Source organism: Felis catus, chromosome B2 (assembly GCF_018350175.1).
Source record: "Felis catus isolate Fca126 chromosome B2, F.catus_Fca126_mat1.0, whole genome shotgun sequence".
In the NCBI taxonomy this organism is placed as follows: Eukaryota; Metazoa; Chordata; class Mammalia; order Carnivora; family Felidae; genus Felis; species Felis catus.
In genome coordinates, this window is record NC_058372.1 from 102,216,905 (window position 1) to 102,240,516 (window position 23,612).

Sequence of the window (23,612 nt, forward strand, 5' to 3'; positions counted from 1 at the left end):
CGCATGTTGGATCCAAGTAATGCTAACAAATTAATCCCAATTGGTTTACTCATTTCACCTAGACACATACAAAAATCATCTGCTAAAGGCTCCACCTAGTTGATTGTTCGTAGGTATCCCAGCAATTTTCCAAAAGTACCAAGTACATCAAAACCACTGGATTGGGGCGCGTGGGTGGCTCACATGGCTGAGCGTCTGACTTTGGTTCAGGTCATGGTCTCATGGTTCATGAGTTTGAGCTGCACATCGGGGTCTCTGTTGTCAGTGTGGAGTCTGCTTTGGATCTTTCTGTCCCTTCCCCCCAACTCCCGGCCCTGCCCCAGTCACTGCGCTCTCTCTCCCTCCCTCTCTCTCTCTCTCTCTCAAAAACAAAAACATTAAAAAAAAAAAAAAAACCACTTGATTGGCCTAATGTGTGTAAGTGCACAGTGAAAAAAGGGTAACCAGCCAGTTTATTGGGTATATTATCTATACTTAATGAATTGCCATTGCTTCCCATAAACTTCTATTTGTGCAACTCTGGCATTGGCATTAGAAAATAGTTGGGGCACCTGGGTGGCTCAGTGGGTTAAGCATCTGACTCTTGATATTGGCTCAGTTCTAGATCTCATGGTCAAGCACCCTTGTGAGTTCAAGCCCCGACCATCGTGCTCTGCACTGGATGTGAAGCCTACTTTAAAAAAAAAAAAAAAAAGAGCTAGTTATCTCCTTCCGCCACTTAATTCTGATAACCATTGCCTGCTTGTTCTCAGGTTCTTATCTTCTTGGTCTTTGCTCTCCCATCCCCTACATTAGGTGAGCAAAGAGAGTCAGTAGAGCACAGTGCACTGAAAATAATCCACAAATGCTGCGTGACCTTGGACACATTCACAAAATGCTCATCTGGAAAATGAGTATGATTCTCACCTCATAAAGTTTGAGAACTGAGCTAATTCGTGCAAAACTGTTTACAGTAAGACCTAGCACAAGATAGGTACTATTTAAATTGGGGGATCACATGTCCCAGTTTGCCTGGGAGGGTCCCAATTTATGCTTGTTGTCTCAGCTTCCCAATTAGTTTGGCATTTGTCATTCTTAAGGTGTCCTGGTTTGGAGGATCATTCATGTGCCCAACCCATGTGCAAGTAGCAAAGCCGCTATATTATTAATAATGATAAATTATACACATGTATTTCCGGTAGGTTAGTGGAGTCCTGATTATGAATGCACATACACATTGAAATACTAACACATGTCGAAATACTCCATAATCAGAAGAGTGTAATAAAAAGAACTAATTCTTACACACTCGCTGTGTGATTTGATGGAAGTTACCTAACCTTTCTCAAATACAAATCCTCTATATCAAAGCCTATGAACTCAATGGTTGTAGGAATCCAATGCGAAAATATATATGAAAATAATTTGTAAATTATAGCACTTGATATAAGTGAAACATAATTCTTGGACTTTTGGAAGTCCAATCCTTGGAAATCTTTTTCCAATCCTTGGAAAATTTCAAGGATCATGTTTCTATAAATCCATATTTAGAAGCTGGCCCCATGCTACCACAAGCCTTCTATGTTCCTAGTGTTACATACCTACTACTGAATTTATAATATTTGGTTAGAAAGAAAGCATCATGTAATCAAAATGACCTGCTTGCTCAACCATGCACTGAGACCTCTAGAACTTAACAGTTCCCACTTCTTGACTTGCTTGGGCACTTGAATAGGTACAATAGGATCAGTAGTGAAGTGTATGGGTTAAAGTCATTGTTTTGCCATTAGTGGGCTGAATAGCACTGAGCAAATTATTTAATGAATCTGGGTCTCAACGAGGGGAAGACTACTACCAATTTCACAAAATTATAATGAGACATAAATGAGATCATGATTATAAAAGTCCTAGCACAGTGACCTCATCGCGCTTGACACAGAGTAAAATCGACATAAATGTTAACTATTGCATATAATTTTTAAAGCTCTTAACAAAGTATCAAGGTGAGCTGAATCTTTCTATTTTAGGAGACATGTTATCACTGTGCAGTAGGAGGCTAATAGGCAGATGACTTAGCCCCTGACCTTAAGAAAATTCTAGATTGTGTCTTAAGGTTGCCAGGAAGGCAGCAGCTCACTCAGGTGGACAAATATGTATTAAGTAATTGTTATATGCAAAACACTGTGCTCAGCACAGTGGAATATAAGAAAATAAGTCAAGGTTGACGAGAAGCTTATACCAATAGCAGTCTAACAAATTATACAGGAAATAAGCAGAATACAGAAAGTGATATAAGAAAGGTATAATAAATATTTAAGCTCCGTGAAGATTATGATATTTGAAGCTAAATTTTAGAGATCTCATGAAGACAGGTCCATGGATGTTGACATTTTGGATTTGCTCTGAAGGTGTGGACAGGCAGGGGGGAAGGCAAGAACGTTCTAGGAACTGAAGGAAAAAAAGAAGGATTTATTCCCACTATTTAGCGGTCTGTCAGAGTCAAAGTGCATTCGTGGGCTATTGGTGTGGAACTTAAAAACAAGGTAATAGATTTTTTAAATCTCTGCATCAACCCTGCTCTGGATAATCTATAAAATGTTACTACTCACTCACTAAGTTGTATCCTTTTTAACTTGTCTTGCGTGCTTCAGGGATCAAAGATATCTGGCCCATTCTGAACTTTTGAAAACTATTTCAAGTAGGATGACTTGGCTTTTGATATTGTATGTTTTATGTATATAAACTCACATTATAATCATGATGTATAATCATGCTGATAAATTTTCTAATAATGAGTGGTATAGAGAAAATATGCCAATAAAACTAGTTTGAATTGTTAGCCCATTCAGTGGCATTCATTACTTTAGTAAAACTTTAACAAATATTTTGGAATATGTGTCAAGAATGTGAATAAGGAATTAAAAACTAAGATTATGGGACTTTCTCTACCGTTAATCTGTTGAACAACAGGAAATAAAATTGGTTCATAGTTCCTATAGCCATATACTGTGCATGCCAAAAATTGATTAGGTCTGCTGTTTTTACTCCATTTGAACTGATGTAGTCTTTTCTAAATTGGTTTGTCTTTTTAGATAGATTTTTCTTGTTGTTATGATTGTGGTTGGATTTCAGAAAATGAGATTCTCTGCTTACATGTTGCAGTTGGGCTGAGGCACTATAAATCATTGCTATTGAAAAAGCTACGTAAGTGTGAATGCATTGAGTAAAATACAGTTGCTACATCTATCTAATGGGTAAATTTAGCTTTTCAAGACAAATTAAAGCTGCCAATCCTTTATTGAAAGGGATGTTTTCAATCCTGATTGCAAATACATATATTTATTCTCTATTGATAATTGTATTTTCTCCTTTGGTAAAGCAGATATCCTTTCTGCATTTGGATATCAGAAAGAAATATAACTGGCTCGCTCTCTCTACCCTCTCCCACTCATGCTGTTTCTCTCTCTCAAAAACAAATAAACATTTAAAAAATTTAAAAAAAAGAAAAAAGAAAAAGGAGGCACCTGGGTGGCTCAGTCAGTTAAGCACCCAACTTCGGCTCAGGTCATGATCTCGTGGTTCATGGGTTCAAGCCCCACATCGGGATCTGTGCTGACAGCTCAGAGTATGGAGCACAACTTGGAGTTCTGTCTGTCTGTCTCTCTGTCTGTCCCTCTCCTGCTCATGCTCTGTCTCTCTATCAAAAATAAATAAACATTTTTAAAAATTAAAAAAAAGAGGGGCGCCTGGGTGGCGCAGTCGGTTAAGCGTCCGACTTCAGCCAGGTCACGATCTCGCGGTCCGTGAGTTCGAGCCTCGCGTCAGGCTCTGGGCTGATGGCTCAGAGCCTGGAGCCTGTTTCCGATTCTGTGTCTCCCTCTCTCTCTGCCCCTCCCCCGTTCATGCTCTGTCTCTCTCTGTCCCAAAAATAAATAAACGTTGAAAAAAAAAATTAAAAAAAAATTTTAAAAAAGAAATATAACTGGGATTATAACATCTCCCAATACTCTCATTTTCAACCTCAGATTCTTCCCCTCACTAATCTGATGTTCTGACTCTCTGTTATATCTTTTATAGATGTTTCATTGAATCGGCAACCACTCTTGAAAAATGTATGTAGGCCAAAGAATTTTACATGCTTTTAAATTGTCCATCTGCAAAATTACTTAAAGCTACTTATATACGTCATCAAATCAATTATTTTGGTGTTCAACGCAATAAAAATAACACTCATAATTTTTTAAAGTGGAACCACTTTGGTTGAATTAGAAGCCTTCATATTAAACCAATCTACATGCATGACATCATAGATAACCTTAATTTGGATGCACTTTTGTATCCAAAACATGACATTTAAAGAAAAGATGTAAAAGGTAAATTTTTGTTAAGAGGCAGATTAATTTCTTTTTCCCATGGTACCCAGGGCTACAGGCAAAAAGAACCCTGGAATAGAAAGTATCTCTAGGTGGCTCAGTCAGTTAAGCCACCGACTTGGATTCAGGTCATGATCTCATGGTTCATGGGTTCAAGCCCCACACTGGACTCTGTGTTGACAGCTCAGAGCCTGGAGCCTGCTTCAGTCTGTGTCTCCCTGTCTCTCTGCGCTCCCCCCCACCCCCCCCCCCCACCCCGGCCCTGACTTATGCTCTGTTTCTCTCCATCTCTCAAAAATGAATAAACATTAAAAAAAAAAAAAAAAACGAAAAGAAAGTATCTCTGTATTCTAGTCCTAGAGCTGATTGATTCCAAGAAAGCCTTTTAGCTCCCTATGAAAAGCAAAAAGAAATACTTCTCCACAAATATTTTATGGATATATTGCTTTAAAAATGCAATAAAGAGGGGCCTGAGTGGCTCACTCAGATAAGCGTCCAACTTCGGCTCAGGTCATGATCTTACAGTTTGTAAGTTTGAGCCCCACATCGGGCTCTCTTCAGATCACAGCCCCCTTCAATCCTCTGTCGCACTCTCTGTCTGCCCCCTCCCCCTCTCACATGTGTGTGCGCTCTCTCTCTCTCTAAAAAATAAATAAAAAATTTTAAAAATGCAATAAATATTATTGGTAATAACAGCAACAAAAATACTTTTATATTTTTAAATAAATACTAAATGATCGCTTTAAAGAAAGGGGAGACTTTGAGTGCTGGCCTTGAACGTTGCTCAGCCAACCAAGTGAGAGGGTCACAGCCATGCTCTGCTTACAGTATCTCTAAGATCAAAGAAAATGCTGGAATTGGTCAGGCTGTGTGTGTGTTTAAGTGGTCCTACTTCTGTTATTGGGGTCATCAAAATAATAACACCGAACCTGAAAAACATCGGTTTGGGGCAGAGGAAATAACCCTGAAATGTGATGACACAAAGCACTAATGTGTAGGAAAATGCAAAAGCTGGCTGGGCGGGGTGGTGAGCCTCCTCCTTAGGCTGCAATTCATTCTCAGCGTCCCTGACAACACTGATTTGGATATGCACGTTAGGCCTTCAGAATGAATGAAGCAGTCAAGTTGTCTTTTACCCACTCCTCAGTAAGAAGGAATAATTGCATACTCCTCAGTAAGAAGGAATAAATGAGATAACCCAAGATTTTTTTTTTTATTTTTACCATTAAGAATTTATTTTCTTCTATTACATTATGGAAGAAAATTCCACACCTACTTGCCCTTTGCTCTTTCAGTGACAGAACAGATGAACTCTTGAAGTCGCTTTCGGCTTTAAGATGTGGGCTCTCCGTGCTCTCTTTGTGGAGTAAGGGACAAAAGGGGGTGCTGGGTGTAGGAAACGCAGGTGTAGGAAAGGGGCAAGTTAGTGCGCATTATCCTCCAATTTATCAGGGTGGTGCCATCGGCTGCAGAAGCATTGAACCCTGCTGAGCAAATAGCATAAACTCCAAAAGGCACTTTCTGGAACAGAGAGAACTAGGGCAGCATCAGTTCTACTACTGTTCTTCCAGCAACTCTGTGACATGCGGGAATATACACACTACAGGGGTCTGTGACATCGGTCTCTTAATTTCAGTAGCCTGCACAATGTTGGGCACTGACTGTCACTGTGTTTTCCTCCACTCCCCTGTCTTTCCCTCAAAGGGAAAACCAGAGACATCCCTCCCTGACTAAATGGTCTCTAGATCCAAAAAAAAAAAAAAAAGTAACTACTGTAAGGAGAGAATAAAGAATCCAATATGTCTCCATTTCTATAATTACTTTTTTTCCCTAAAATCTGAACTGTACAATCTGTGAACACAGGCATTCCAACATGAGAGCTAGGTTCTTTAATTCTGTATCACTCTATTACCCCCCAAGGAATTCAAATTTAACATAGTCTGCAGCTTAAAAGCAGCATAAAATAAAATCTCGGAAAATGTCATGGCAGCACGTCAAATATTTAATGTCAGGTTCCCTTATGTTCATTGCATTGCAAAAGGCAACCACCAATTATGCAATTTTGGAATGATATTTTACTTTGTAATTAAAAACCAAGCTCCCCGTGCTTGGTATTTGTAGCACATATGTGCAAAGCAATTGCTCCTTGGGAAGGAAAGAGGGTATCTCTGCACTTTGAAAGACCTCTGCTTACAAGCTGTTATAAATAAGCTGTTCTTTGTTAGTGGAGAGCACCTCACGTTGCACTTGGGCACGTTACAGGGGAATCACCAAATGGCATCCAAGAGTAAGCCCACTGCTCAGGAAGTGTTATTATACCGTTTCTTTGTTCAATATTACCAATAACATTGCCTTAATTTACTTATAAGCCCGAAAGCGTCATCTCATAAGTTCTCAGCTTCTCCTGGTCTTTCAGCCCTAAATTGGCATTATTGGACTATTTGAATATAATTTAAATAACAACATACCCCTTGATATGATGCTGTGGAACAAAAGGTACCTGTAAAACTTGACACAAACACCATCTTGTTGATGGTCTCTTGCTTCTCCTTTATTTGTAGAGCTCCAAGAATGAGAAGCATGCATTTTAATGAGGCCTCTTCATTTGAAGTCCATTCCTCTTTAAGAACTGCCCCTGTAGGCCGAGAATGTGGGCGTTCCTTCATTCTGATACAATGTCGCTCTCAACTTGCCTAAATAAGGAAGAGTACTACAAACATCTAAGTATTGGTTCACAATTTGCTTTCAACCAATGGAATTAATGTTCTATCTTAACCAAGGGCCAGTTAAATGAAGGTACAATACTCATGTAATGCAATACTTATGCAAGCAAATACAATACTTTAATTGGGATACTAAGAAAACCTCAAATACCTATAGAGCAAAATTTTGCAGATAACCAAATCTCCCCCCCCCCCCACAAATCCTTTTAATGTTTGCAAAGTTTTAGGTGGAAATCATTCTTAAATGTATTACCCAATTTTCTACCACCTTCAATATTGATCGCAATAAAAATTTTTTCACAGTGACTCAGGGCCACTTTAGAGCATCAGTTATTATTTAGTACTCTAATATAAGAATGACCTCAAGACCTAAAGCACTGTTTTCCCTGTTACTAAATTATTCCACCCAATTGTTTTCAACTTACCGTAGCATTTTATAGTTTTTGGTTCCTTCCTAGCTACTGAGAGTTTAAACTTTCCTTCTTAGTCTTGTCATTGTGCATACAAGGAGTAAAATATTGCCTTTTTTTTTAATGGCTTTTACTCTACTTTGTTTTTTTTTTTTTTAATTTTTAAATGTTTATTTATTTTTGAGGCAAAGAGGGGCAGAGAGAGGAAGACACAGAATCCGAAGCAAACTCCAGGCTCTGAGCTTTCAGCACAGAGCTTGACATGGGGCTCGAACGCACGAACCACCAGATCATGACTTGAGCTGAAGTCGGTCGCTTAACCCACTGAGCCACCCAGGCGCCCCTACTCTACTTTGGACTCATGATAAGTTGTTGGAGCTATATTTGAACACGAACATACACACACCAATTAACAACTTATGGGACATGTCTGTTGATAAAGGTCTGAGCTTTCTTGTGCAGATTTTGCAATGTTCATTTAGTCTATTCAGAGACCTTTACACCTAAAGTCCTAGTCTATTATTTCAGGTAGGTGAGCTACTGGTTTATTGAGTTCTCTATAAAAGGGGTATCACCGTACTATAAAGGACTCAAACTTCAGAGAAGGCAGGTCATTTATTATTGGTTCCTAGAAAAAGGCTTTAACAAGATGAAGTCCGTTGTTTTTTTCTTAACTATAAAAATATTTTAAGTAGTAAACGAAACAACGCCAGGAAAAAAAACAAAGTTGATAGTTGATTTTGAAAAAATTCTTCCTTGGTTGGTACTATACTAAATTCTAAACATGTGACCTATTACAGGATGTAACTTAAAATACTAGGCCTATTTTATAGCTTACCCATGGTGCTGAGATAACAGAAGTATGTAAAAGCCCACTTATAACATGGTCCCATAGCATGGACTCTTAAATGTACTGTTTTAGCAGAACTCCGGTATCAGACTGGAATTGTATTAAAGTTTGTACAGTGTAACATTAAGAATCTAGCACTGTAAAAATACAAAGCTAGATTTCAAACAGCAAAGTGCTAGGGAGGTATTTAAAACTGAGGAAAAAGGACTGGAAAATAGCTTTTATTTTACATTCTATATAGTTTAACTTTTTTTTTTTTAATTTTTTTTTCAACGTTTATTTATTTTTGGGACAGAGAGAGACAGAGCATGAACGGGAGAGGGGCAGAGAGAGAGGGAGACACAGAATCGGAAACAGGATCCAGGCTCTGAGCCATCAGCCCAGAGCCTGACGCGGGGCTCGAACTCACGGACCGCGAGATCGTGACCTGGCTGAAGTCGGACGCTCAACGACTGCGCCACCCAGGCGCCCCTAGTTTAACTTTTTTAACAACACTTACGGGAGCATATGAATGCATATATGTGTATATATGTGTAGGTATATGTGTGTATGTATAATTGTTTTTCAGTTAAAAAAGAAGTCTCTTGATTACAAATAAAACCATACAAAAAAAGATACCCAGTTTCATTTCAAACAAACCAAATAAGGTTCACTTCCCTGTGGGAAGACTCCAATACAGTCAGAATTTTTTGCTGCTTACTTATTCCTTGAATGTATTCAGGCTGAGTGTTGTTGTCAGTTTTCTAGGGCTGCTGAACAAAGTACCACAACATGGGTTCCTTAAATAAGAGAAACTTAGCATCTCACAGTTCAGGAGGCTAGAAATCCAAAATCAAGACTTAAATTGGGTTGATTCCTTCTGAGGGCTGTGTGGGAAGGGTCTGTTTTGGGCCTCACTCCTTGCCTTATAGGAGGCTGTCTTCATGCGCCCATGGCCTTCTTCCTGTATATGTATGTTTCCATATTTCCCCTTTTAATACAAACACCAGTTATATAATGGACTCATTTTACCTGGATTACCTCTGCAAAGCCACTGTCTCCACTTAAAGTCATATCCTGAGGTCCTAGGGGATAGGACTTCCACAAATGAATTTGAGAGGGACTCAGTTCAACCCACACCAGGTGTCAGCAATCGATAGCCCTCATGGAGATCCAGTCAATCGGACCATTTTCCACAAAAGCTTTGGGCCCACCGCCTCCCAGCACCTCTGACCACACCTCCTCTCTCTTTCCTCTCAGCGTCTGTTCGCAACTCAGGTAAAGGGGGAGGCAGCCACAGGTCACTTCTGCCGTCAAGCAAGTCGTGTTTTTAGGGAAATCATTCAAAAGGTAGCTGGGAAATCTCTTTTTTGTAAAGACAGAAATTTTCCTGGAAGCCGAGAGTCCTGCCTACACACTGCCTACACAGACCACAACTGACAATTAATTTTTTTTTCTTTAGGGCAAACGTTACTGCTTGAAAACTCATTTTGTTAGGGCAGGCACAGTTGCACATTAAAATGTAAAACCAAAACAATATTCCATACATGCACATACCAATCCTGGGATTTTCATCTTACCTAATCCTGGATGAGATTTTTTACATGAAAGTATATATCTGGCTAATTCCTGCTTATATCTTCCTGATTCCTATTTTCTTAAATTTTTATGCTAAAAGATCCCAAACTTCCCATATATCTTATGTTAAAAGGAAATCTCAAAAGTAATTGTTTTCATAGAATCACAAAAAGAGGACCCTTAGCAATTAGCCATGGCAAAACCTTTGTTTCACAGATAAGGAAACTAGACCCAAAGGGGTATTTCTTGGTGATGTTGAGTGAATCACTGGAAGAAAATCATCTTCCTTGGGTGGATGACCTCTAGGCTCCATGCCTGTCTTCTTAATATTAGCAGTTACGATCAAGCTTATAAGACTCACAGAGTCTTTACAAAAGTAATGAATTTGTGGGAAAAAAAACAAAAAACAAAAACAAGAAACAGAAAGCACTGCATATATACCTAAACTCAAGAATGTATTTGTTTAGTTTTTTTTGTAATGTTTTTATTTTTTTGAAAGAGGCAGAACATGAGCAGGGCTGGGGCAGAGAGAGAGGGAGACACAGAATCTGAAGCAGGCTCCAGGCTCCGAGCTGTCAGCACAAAGCCTGAAGTGGGCTTAAACTCCTGAACCACCAGATCATGACCTGAGTTGAAGTCAGACACTTAACCAACTGGGCCACCCAGGCTCCCCGGTGTATTTGTCTAGTTTTAAATAAGGCCTGGTGTGAAAGAAAGATAAAGCTCACCTCCAATAAGTGCACATTTATAATGAGCTTGCCCATGAAAACAGATTACTAACAGACATATAGCACATAAAATATTGACATGTTAAAACAGACCACATAAATCAATTTAAAGAGCTGGCTTCTATTTTTCATACAATGTTTGCATCATCTTCCTTTATAAAGATAGAGGCCTATTTTAAATATTTTTTTCATTGACTTACTAAATTATATTCTTCTTCCTGCCAAAATTGTCATCCACTCAAAATCTGGAATGAGATGGTTGGCCAAATTTCCTTTGTTATGGATATTACAAAACCATACAAATAATAATTTCCCAGGTCTTTGGGACCTTCCTTGTTGAGTAAATTAGCACCAATAAAAGTTAAACACACACACACACACTCACATACACAAATACACATTGTTCAAAGCATGCGATCATTTGATCATGACTACATGGATAATTCATTTGGGAGCAGAAAGGTAGTTTGAATTCCACGACACGCTAATATGAAATTTTAAGTGTTTTCAGAGTTTCAGGAAACGGTTCTGGTAATTCCTAAATAGTCTATTCTTTTAGCGACTGAAATTCATTTTAGAAATACCAAGACCTAGCCCCGAACAAAATAGAAGGTTAAGACGGATTTAAATGGAATCCCTTTTTGTTTCAAACTTAGGGCTTGGTAATTTTCCTAAAAATGTTCAGTAGGTTTCCTACGTTAGTAAGTGGAGTATATACAAATGGCTTTAATCTCTTTTTATGATTGAAACATTACAGTGCCTTAGAGTTACTGCCTGCTGACAATTACGAATACACGGTGATGCAGATTTGACTGGGAAAGTATAAGCTGATGTGAATCTATGTTGACCCCGGGAAATAGCCCACAGTTATTTTGTTGCTCTGTAGTCTTTGAAGTGAGTTGCTTTTCTGTGCGTGTGTCTGTGTCTCTCATGGACACTTAGTAGATGTATGGCGCAGTTCCATTCTTTCCTCAAACAGACCACCGTGCATCCTGCCAATTCCTGGGAGTTGTCTTCTTCTTTTAGAGAAATCCTAAGAGGGGCGCCTGGGTGGCTCAGTGGGTTGAGAATCTGACTCTTGATTTCGGCTCAGGTCATGATCTCATGGTTCCTGGGATGGAGCCTGGCGTTGGGCTCTGCAGTGATAGCACGGAGCCTACTTGGGATCCTCTCTCTCCCTCTCTCCCTGCCCCTGCCCCCACTGGCATTCTGTCTCTCTCAAAATATAAAAGATAAAAAAATAAATAATAGATGTTTGAAAAGAAAAGAAATAAGGAATTCAAGCTACCTTTCTGCTCCCAAATTAATTACACATGTAGTCATGATCAAAGAAATACATTAATCCTATTGTACAATTACCTATACATATTATTCAGTCCCTTTGTATAAAAATTAGGATAAAGCACTCCCTTGAAGTCCCGCGTATTTCCTTAATTTTTTTGGCTGTTAATAGCTTAGAGAATAATTGCCTTTTTTTTCAGATGTTAGAAATAATGTATTACACTTTGATATCTAAGAAAGTATAAATGTGTAGGAGGAGGTCATAGAGTACTAAAAGGAAAGAGTGCTTGAAATAAACAGGCTCTGAGAACAGTTTCCTCGTGTAGAAATCTGCAATCTAATGGGTTTTAGTGCAATGGAATTTCTACACAAATATCCATATATACATGGGCATGTATATGTACATACACATATACATACATCGATTTAATGGGATTTCTCGTGGGGACCATTCTAAGAAAGCAAGGATATTGTTCAAACCGTCCCATAAAATACCTTAGAATAGCAACAGAAGAACCACCATGCTAAAAAAGAGAGAGGTTTCTACCCTATTGTAACACAAGCGTCCTGACTTATTCACAATATTCCTTAGCTACAGTTGGAAGAAAATGCCTCTTAAAAAATAAATATGTAGGGGCACCTGGGTGGCTTAGTCGTTTGAGCATCTGACACTTCGGCTCAGGTCATGATCTTGCAGTTCAGAGGTTTGAGCCCTGCTTCGGGCTCTGTGCTGACAGCTCAGAGCCTTGGAGCTTGCTTCAGATTCTGTGTCTCCCTCTCTTTCTGCCCCCTCCCTGCTCGCGCTCTCTCTTTCTCTCTCAAAATAAATAAACATAAATTTTTTTGAAAAGATAAATATGTAAAGTAAATGACTGCTGGTTTCATCGCCCCCAACACAGAAAGGACAGAGCTATGCTTTGATGGTGAGGCACAATGACCACGATCAGCCTATGCAGGGCCCGTGCCTGAAGAAATGTACACACTTGTCCAACAGGGCCTGCCAGACCCAAGATAACTCCCTGGAGGGCAGGAGCTGTGGCTCCACCGGTCCCACATCCATGGTGCCCTGTCACTTCAGGTCTCATCTGTGCTTCATCACTGGGTAGCAGGGTTCCCACACTCCTGTCATTGTTTCATCTCCTGTCCTGCTCCACTATGCACGGACTCAGTTTCTCAGTGTCAGTCATAAACGTGTTTTAGATATTAAAAATATATCCCCTTCAAAATCAAATATTATTCAACGTCATTTATAATCCCGAGGAAAATTTTCAGCCACAGAAGATGAACAGTTTAATCAATGCCTTGCAAGGGTTAACATTTTCCAAAAAGTTTTCTTTTTTTTCCGTGAGTAAAATAATATCTTCTGTGCTTAGTTTCAGGGAAATATTATTTGAGGCAGACCCAGACCTTACTTTTGTTACTTACACCCTTGACTTTCCACTGGCCCAACTTCTCTTTGCTAATATGTGCCAAGAACACTGTAATAACTAGCTGCGGTATTTTAGGCATATTCTTTGCCTCTGCTCAATCTAATTCTTCTGCCTTCCTATTCCCCAAACCATCCCTGTCTGCTATTCATATTACTTATCACATATAATCTTCCCTTACAGCTAGCTGTTTACATGTTGTTCTTCCCTACGAGGTTGACGACTTCTCAACACGGAGACAATCTTTCTTACCCTTGACCCTTCTGTTCTGTCTTACAACTAGTGGACTCACAATGAACCAGAAGGCTTCCTTCAACCTTGGTCCATTTTGTTATGCATCATCTTGCCTTGCTCGCCTTCGGGAATGTTGTGGAGGTCAGGGGAGATGCAGGACACGAAATTGTTGAAAATGAGACAAAAACCCCAATCCAAATGCAAGACGCAGCCATGAATGAATAGATAATAAACAATAAAACGGCTTTGTTTGAAGTGTTTAATTTTTACGGCTGATTTTTTGAGTCCATTATTCCAGCTCTCTATTGATGCCTTAAGTATATTAATCAATATAGAAAACAGCATGAACATTTCTAAAAGCCTTCTAAAAATCATATATGGTATAGAAGATGCAGTATTGATGTATAATATTGTGTGTGTGGCTCATGTTAAGTGAATCTGAGTAAGCAAAATTAGTCACAAGTACCATGTTAACCAGTAAGAGGTGATAATTTGGAGAAGCCAGCTGTGATGGTTAATTTTATGTGTCAGCTTGACTGGCTATGGGATGCACAGATTAAACATTATTTCTGGGTGTATCTGTGTGGGTAGTTTCTGGATGAGAATAGCATTTCACCAGGGGATGCAGTAAATTAACCTCCCTATGTGGGTGGGTCTTTTCCAATCCTTTGAGGGCCCAAAAAGAACAAGAATCAAAGGAAGGAAGAATGGGTTCCTTTTCTCCTCCCTCACCAATTGATTTGGAACATCCCATTTCATCTTTTCTGACTCCTGGATTGAGATTTATACCATCAGCTCTCTTGGCTCTCAGGCCTTCAGACTCAGGCTGAATTATACCACTGGCTCTCCTGGGTCTCTAGTTTGCAGACAGCAAATCGTGGCATTTCTCAGCCAGCTGCTCATTATAAATCCTTCCCCTTCCATATATAGTATCTATAGAGATCTGTACATAGATCTGTATAGAGATCTCTATCCTCACACCTGTTAGTTGGCTATCATCAAGAAGAGAAGAGGTAAGTGTTGGCAAGAATGTGGAGAAAAGGGAACTCTCATGCATTGTTGGTGAGGATGTAAATTGGATCAGCCATTATGAAAAACAGTACGGAAGCTGAAAAACACACATATATGGTTCTATTTTCTCTGAAGAATCTTCACTAGCATGAGAAGAAAGAAAATGTCAGGACTGAAAAGGTCTGACTTTATAGCTTCCTGCTGTTTCAAACCTGTCTGACTACAGAACACATTGGAAACTTCTGTGCTTCAGAAGTCTTGGTCCAAGTCACCATCATCTCTTACCCACATTTCAGCAATGGCCTGCTAACTGGTTTCCCTGCTTCGGCTCTTGATCCCTTTGAAAATGTAGGTCAGATCATGTCATTCCTCTGTTCTAAACCCTCAGTGGTTTCCCATAGCGCTCGGAATAAAAGTCCTGACCCGACTTTCTGTTACCTCTTTGAATTTACCCTTCCCTCCTCTCCCACTGGCTCCATCCACTGTCTCCTGGCTGTCCTCTGAAAAAGCCTAGCTCATTTTTACTTCAGAGCTTTTGTACTTGCTGTTCCCAATGGGAGAACCTTCCTCTCTTCTTTAAATGGCTGGATAGTAATTTCTCATTGTTTGGTCTCTGCTCAAATGCCATCTCTTCCAAGAAGCCTTTCCTGACCACCTTAGTAAACTCTCACCCCATATCCAAATATCTAGTCTCCCCGTATCTCACTCTCTAGTTTCCCTACATCTCACTGTCTAGTCTCCCCACATCCCACCATTGAGTCTCCCTGTATCCCACCCTCTAATCTCTCCACATCCCATTCTCTAATCATCTCATATCCCACTATCTCATTTTCTTTTCTTAACACTTCTCACTTTCTGATACTGTATTTTTCTTTGTTGGGAGGTTTATTTAGAGGGCTTATTTTTTAGACGTTGGTTTCTTATCTTTTCCCACTAAGATACAAGTTCCGTTAGGCAGTCATCTTGTGTGTTTTACTTATTAATGTATCCCGAGGATCTAGAACTAAGCTTAGTGCATACCAGCCATGTTGGCTTTGTAAAGTGTTGACCTGGTTAAGCCAAATGGCAGACCGCAGAATTCCCTTTCTATTGTGTTTCCAAATAGGGTGGCCTACAAGGGACCCATAAGATCTGGAGAAAGGAAGGGAGGCGGTAGCCATTTTGGGACACACATATATACATACATACATACTGCTCCCAGTTTCTCAATCAAACACTAAGCTAGGTGCTGCTACGAGGGGACTTTGCAAATGTAATTGAAGTCTCAAGTTGGCTTCAAATTAACCCAAGGAGAGATTACCTTTGGTGGGCCTAAATCAGTTGGAAGGCCTTTAAAAGAAAGCTTAGGACTTCTCTGAGCTACAAGACTACAGACCAGCAGCTGAATGTTCACCTGTTCTCCCTTCCCTCTGGATCTTTCTTCCTGACTGATTGTTGACTGTGGACAAACTTCAGCCTAAGCTCATGGGGTTCCAATCCACTTCTGATCATCCCTTCCTAACTGCCTGCCCCATGGACTTCAGGCTTGCTTAGACACCCCCATGCTGGCATATGTAGGTCAATTCGTTGTAATAAATACACACATACACATACTCCATTTATATTCCCTTCTGGTTCTGTTTCTCTGGTTTCACCCTCCCTGATGTAGCAAATGTTCAGTGAACATTTGCTGAATGAAAAAAGAAATAGAAAAAAGTGGAAGAATACTCTAGTACGTATCTATTGTTGTATCACGAATCACCCCAAAATTCGTGTTTACAAACAACAATAATCATTTATTAGCTCTCATGGTTTTTACAGGTCAGAAATCTGGGAGCTTAGTTTGGTGGTTCTTGCTTCGGTTCTCTCATGGGGTTGCAAGCAGATGTTAGCTGGGGCAGTAGTCATCTGAAGGTGTGACCAGCACTGGAGACCCAATTCCAAGGTGGCTCACTCACATGGATGGTCAGTTGATGCTGGCTGTTGGTAGGAGGTTTCAGAACCTCCCTTCGTGGGCCTCTCCAGAGACGCTTGACTGTCTTCGAGCAGGGTGGTTGGAGTCCCTCAGCGGGAACAACCCCAAAGACCAAACAGAAGTTGTAACCCCTTTAGTGCCTTAGCCTTAAAAAGTCACACATCATCCCTTTCAAAGTCTTTTAATGTTCACACAGATCAGCTTGTTTCAATATACAAGGAAGCTCCTCGAGGGCCCGAGTACTAGGAGGTGAGGATCACTGGGCAGCCTCTTGGAAGCCAGCCACAATACACAGCAAAATTTTAGTATTCGTTATCTCTGAATACTGGGATAAAGTATATGCTTTTCCTCTTTGTACTTTTCTGTCTTTTCTAAAATCTTTACAATGGACGTATATTATTTTTATATCAGAGAAAAATATGTGTCTCTATCTGTATGTATATATACATGTGCATATATTTATGTACACCCACATGTTTCTTGGTACAGGTAGGTATATATGTCATCATCTATATGGACAGATCCAGGAAAGAAAGTTCTCTAAATTCTTCTTATATTTAGGACTGAATTTCCATAGGCCTAAATATAAAATTTCATTCATTATAATGTAAATAATTCAAGTCATTTGTAAGAGGATGCACCTGGTTGTGTGTTAGGAAAAAAAAAATTTTTTTTTAAAAGAATCCATGACACTAAAATAGAGAAGGAGGAAAGAGGAAAAACACTGTTGTACAGAAGAATGCCAGCTAGTAAATGTGAAAAACAGGATAGAATTAGAAAAACATTGTGTAACTGTCACTGTAATAACCGAATCAGGTAAGAATCATTTGTTAATGTTAAAATTATTGGGTGAGTGGTACTGGAAGACAGGAGAGTCATATGATCACTCCACAGATGATATTTTAGTTCCAAAGAGAAAAATGGTGATCTGGTAAAAATATCCTCACCAAGAGATCAAACTTAATTTCAACAGTAAAATAACACAGTGACATTATATAATGTAACACATTATACACATCACTCATGCAGCGTTGTTGCCAAAAATGTTTAACCTGAACTTAATCATGAGGAAATAATCAGACAAATCCAGGTTGTGGAACATTCTACAAGACAGTTGTTTTGGACAGCTCAAAATATCAATATATGTCAGACAGAAAAAATATAGAGGGATTATTCTAGAATATGTTAAAGGAGATTAAGGAAATAACCAAATGCAATGCATTACCTTTGTTTGGATACTGACTCAAAAAAAAGTATAAAGGACAGTTTGGGGACAATTTAGTAAATTTGAATATGCACTCTCTATTTTTTTTTTAACATTTATTTATTTTTTGAGAGACAGACAGTGAGCAGGGGAGGGACAGAGAGAGAGGGAGTCACAGATTCTGAAGCAGGCTCCAGGCTCTGAGCTGTCAGCACAGAGCCCGATGCAGGGCTTGAACCCATAAATGTGAGATCATGACCTGAGATCAAGTCAGATGTTTAACCGACTGAGCCACCCAGGTGCCCTGAATATACACTCTATATTTAACATTATTAAATACAACAACATTATTGCATCAATGTTAAGTTTATTGAGAGTAACCATTTTTGTTGTAATTTCATAGGTTATTACCCTTGTTTCCACATGCTGAAGTAACATGTACAACTTAAGAAAATGTGTATAAACACACACACACACACACACACACACACACACATACACACACACACACAGAATACAATGCGGCAAAATGTTAAGAATTAGTGAGCCTAGGTGAAGGATATTTAAGATATTAATTATACTCTTATTTTTCTGTAGGATTGAATTTTTTCAAAATAAAAAGTTGGCTAAAATACAATAGGCAGGAGGTGGGGAGGAGGGAGAAAGAAAAAGAGGGAAAAGAAGAGGGAGAGAGAGGAAGAAGGGGGGAGGAAGGAAAGAAATGAAAGAGGGAGGAAGGGATAAAGGATACAAGGAAGGAGAGAGGGAGGGAAGGAACGAGCGAATGAAGGAAGGAATGAAGGGACAGAGGAAGGGAGAAAGGATAGAAGGAAGGAAGGATAGAAGGGAGGGAGGGAAGAAGGAGGGAGGGAGGGAAAGAAGGAAGGAAGGAAAGAAGGTCCAGCAGGAAATACCTAATGAAGAAAGACCTTTAATCCTCATTGCCTAATTAGGAACACCAGATTTCCTTGATATAAAACCTTAAATATAATGTTCCCATAATCACAAAGGCACACAAAACAAGATACTTAAAAGACAATTCATCCGTGCTTTTTATAAAATTCAGGATTAATCTTAACATTTATAATTTCAATTTTAATATATTTATATCGTGAAACCATTATGTAGCCATCAAAACACTTTCTCAAACAATACTGAAGGGCACCAGAAAACACTCACAGTATAATATTATGTCAAAGAAGCAATAAATAAAACTCTGTGATCATTTTTATTTTCTATTACAGCATTATTAACATATAATAGAATGTACAGATCTTGGTGTCCAGTTTTATAAGTTTTGGAAATTGTGCACACTAGTGTACCTATCATCCAAAACAAGAACTAGAATATTTTCAGAATCCCCCCAGATAGTCCCCTCTTGCCTCTTTCCAATTGATTCTCTTCTTCCATCCTCACTAGGCAACCATTTTCTTATTTTTATCTCTCTAGACTAGTTTTGCCTATTCTTGGACTTCATAGAAATGGAATTATACAATATTTGCTCTTTTGGGTCTGGCTTCTTTTGCTGAATCATGAGATCTTAACATTTTGAGACTCACTCTTGATGTTGATTGTTTTAGGAGCTCACTCTTTTGCATTGCTCAGTAATATCTGATTGTGTGAACATACCATTTTATAAGTATTCCATTGTCTAAGTCTGTTTTTCCTTCTCCCTGTCAATAAACATTAGAATGTTTCCAGTTTTAAATGTTTATGCATAAACTAATATAAATATTGCCACGTCTAAAGTTTTGTGGACATGTTTTTCTTTCTCTCGGGAAAATACCAGATGTGGAGTAAGCATTAAAGTTAACCTTATAAGACACCACTAACCAAGTCACCAAAATGTTTGTCCTATTTTACATTCTCACCAGCAGCGATGAGAGGTCCAGTTGCTTCACATCCTCGTCAACATTTGGTGTTGTCGATCTTTTTCTTTCTAGCCATCCTAATGAGTTGAAATGGTACTTCACAGAGGATTTAATTTGCATGTATTAATTGACTGATGAAGTGGCCACGTGTCTTTCTATATGTATTGTTCATTTACATATATCATCTTTTGTGGTTGCTTTAAAACACGTGCAGAAAACATTGGATATCCCTCCATAAAAGCGGAGCCTAGTTGCCCTCACCTTAAATATGGGCTGTACTTCATGAGTTGCTTTTAATGAATAGACTATGGGAAAAGTGGTGCTGTGGATGTCTAAATTAGAACGTAAAGATATCATGACTTCCTCCTTGCTCTGCTTTTTGGATTGCTCGCTCTAGGGGAAGACAGCTGCTATATCATGAGGACATTCAAGCCGTCTAGAAAGAAGCCCACGTAGCAAGAGAATGAGGCCTCCTGCCAACGGCCCTGTGAGTAAGTCATCTTGGAAGTGAGTCCTCCAGCTCCAGTCAGGCCTTCAGTTGACTGCAGCCCCAGCTTGTACCTCAAATGCAGCCTCATGAGTGACACTAAAACATAGCCACCCACCTAATCTGCCCCCAAATTCCTGGTCCTCAGAAAGCATGAGATAATAAATATTTGTTGCTTTAAACTAAGTTGTAGACTAACTCATTATGTAGCAATAAATAATGCACTCATTTTTAAATTCACTTGGCCTTTTATTATTGATTTTTAGGAGTTCTTTGTATATTCTAGATACAAGTTTTTTATCACGTATAGGTGTTCAGAATATTTTTCTCTCAGTTTATGACTTGTCTAGTCATTTCTGAATGGTGTCTTTTATAGAGCAGAAAAAACTGCACCATCCAATTTAACCTTTTTTTTCTCTGATGATTAATGCCTTATGTGTTTTTTTAAGTTTATTTATTTATTTTGAGAGAGAGAGAGAGAGAGAAAGAAAGAGAGAGAGAGTATGGTGGAGGGGCAAAGAGAAAAGGAGACAGAGAATCCCAAGCAAGCTTCGTGCTGTCAGCGCAGAGCCCGATGCAGGGCTCGAACTCACGAACTGTGAGATCATGGCCTGGGCTGAAGTCGGACGCTTAACCGACTGAGCCACCCAGGCGCCCCATATCTCAAATTAATTTTTTATGTATGGAGTGAGATATGGGTCAAAGTTTATTTGTTTTCTTCCATATGGATATTCAGTTGCCCCAGCTGCATTGTTAAATCCTTTGGATGGACCGGCACATTAGTTGATCTTGATTTTTTTTTTGTTTGTTTCAAATAATATACAGACAAAAAGGCTACAAGTGATACTAAAAATGTTAATGAAGATTACTATTAAGTGGTAAAATTCTAAGTGGTTTTCTTGCCTTTAGATTTTTCTGTATTTCCATGATTTTTAGCAATGAACCTGTAATACTTTATAATAAAAAGGTATAAAACATTTAATTTTTCTTGTTTATTTTTCCTCCTTTTCTTGAACTATAAAATAAAATCTATAAAATTGCGGCTTTTAAATGCACATAAACAAATGTAACAAAAAATTTATGTTATGGCTCTATAAGTACAAATACAGTAGCATCTTAACTAATTTAAATGGCGGTCCACCTGAATAAGTGGACACATTGTAAAAAGTACTGTAAAAATTATTTTATATTTGAACTCCATTTTTATGACCTTGCTTTACATTGAATAATTCTGAAAGTCCATACAATTTGCCAAGTAGAAAGCTGTGGACAGGGCTTTCGAATACGAACACTGTGTCATTTCAGTTTTGGAATTATTCATATTCTAATTGTCTCTGTGCTGGCAAAGTGTTTTTCAAAGGCTCCGCAATCCCTTTTTCCTTGCCTAGGTTAAACAGTTATGTCACAATCTACACCATTCTTTGGAAACTCTTTCTTGTAAGTTCAAAAGCAAACATCAATTTCTATGTGTCTGAGTATCACAAATGCAGTCAAAGTGAAAGCGGTTTTCCTGTAACATGGTATTATGCCCGAAGAGATAAATATATACTGGCAAAAGAGGAAGAGAGGCTAAGTATCAACAGTGAAAATTTATAACTCATCAGTTTCGATCACAGAAATGTCACACAAAACTCTCTTCTTTCTGTTTTGAATTGCCTTTGGATTCCCTGAGGTTCGCCTGAGGTTTGCATTTTTTGCCTTAAATGATCAAACACCCGTTCTCTCAGTGTGGCTTTCTCACTTTAGCAGCAATTCACAGGAGCTTAGAAAATTCAACTTCACCAAAACACAGGCAAACCTTTGGAAAACTCTCAGCACACCTGGCCTACGTTTGAGCAGTATGCCAGCCTGGCTTTCAAGCGTCTCTGCGTTCATCCGTGGGACACGCGTTAGCTGCACACTTTGAGGGGTGGGTTGTATCTCAACCCGGAGGTTGAAAGTGGGGGTACAGCTGACAGCAGCTCTTCTAACAGATTACATCATCAAGCCATTTACTTTTACTGCTCAAGCCACAGTGTCAAGTGAACTAACACACACGTCCCGGTGACACCAAATAGAACGTCAGAAAACCGTGGGAGAGCAGCACTGTGAGAAACACATCTACCAGAGGGGACCTCGCAGCGTGGAACAAATAGTTAACACGGATAAACGCTGGTGGGAAAAAAAGGATCCTGGAAAAGTGATCCCAAAACTGCAAAATGACCGGTTAGGACTGAAAGATTTCATGTGGAAACTTTTCTGCAGCTGTGGCCACTTGTCTGTATTAACAACAGACCTGTTTTGTTTTGTTTGGGGGTTTGACAAATTACAGTATCCTGTGCTGTTCTCTTGTCTTGTGGAAAACTGAGGGGAAATGTAACACTATGGATTCTTTGTCCTATATTTTTTTCATTTTCCCCAGTTCTCCTGAGCTCACACACAGTCGCAGAGGAGCTGAGAAAGTCTTCGCACTTCAACTGTAGAGTCAGAGGGAAAGGCTTGATCTTGGCGATTGTCAGTCAGGCACTAATGGAAATGAAGTCTGTCCACTCTGGAAACCCTGGCTTTGGTGCTGGGCCATCATGTGCGAACTGGAGGACAAGTGGCTGGGCCGGAACCTGGAACGCCTTCCCACTGCCTTTGCCCAGTCTCCTGTCCTCACAGTTTCCATGACTGCCTCTCCCAACCCCACGTCTCTGCTTGCACTCATCCAATACCAATTAACAGTTTCATCAAAAGTAGTTGTGAAGTGCCTAATGCTGACAAAGGCAAGGTACCATACCAGGAAGTGAAATCATTTCCTCTCCTCCAGGACAAATGTGAAGTTGTAAGAAAACCAAAATGAGTTCAGAAAGGATTACTTTTCAAAGACCAGTAGATGCGATGCTTGTGTTTTATTTTTCAAGCTTGGGGGGAAGGAGTTGATATGTTTTAGGCAAAAAGGAGAATATTCTTCGTGCTTGAACCAAGGCACCCAACATACACACACATACGCACACACACACACTTAGTGATTTTTTTTTTTTTTTTAACGAAAACGAGTTTGTCTTTGGATGATAACTGATTGAGGAGAACTACAGTAACAGAGGGCAAGTCTACTACCTTCTACCCATTGTTATTACACGGGATCTAGAAGGAAGATGAGGATTACCTGTCTCTTTCCAATTTCTACGTATAGATACCATCTTTGTTTTTCTCGCAGTCCCTTCGGTGGGTTGAATGGTGGGCCCCAGCAAGATGTGTCCAGGTCCCAGCCACCAGAACCTGTGATGGGACCTTATTTGGAAAAAGGGTCCTTGCAGATGAAATTAAGCTCAGGATCTCAAGATGAGGTCATCCTGGACTATCCAGATGGGCCCTAAAAACAGTAAGTGTTCTTATAAGAGACAGACTAGAAGAGGAGAAAATGGGACAGAGATTGAAGTGGTAACAGCAACAGGCTAAGGAATAGCTGGTCTGGAAAAGAAAAGGAAGGAATCTCTCCTTAGAGCCGTCAGAGAGTACACAGCCTCCCAACACCTTGACTTGAGGCTTCCGGCCTCCA

General features: G+C 39.4%; 1 long non-coding RNA gene across 2 annotated transcripts in view; it reads right to left on the reverse strand.

The window, feature by feature from the left end:
• Positions 1-4,720: 4,720 nt before the first annotated feature.
• LOC109499850 overlaps positions 4,721-23,612 on the reverse strand; it is a 68,031-nt gene continuing 49,139 nt past the window's right edge. For both annotated transcript variants that reach the window (XR_006598191.1, XR_002742416.2), the window contains one exon: positions 4,721-6,987. This is a non-coding gene — a long non-coding RNA (uncharacterized LOC109499850). The remainder of the gene's footprint in view (positions 6,988-23,612) is intronic.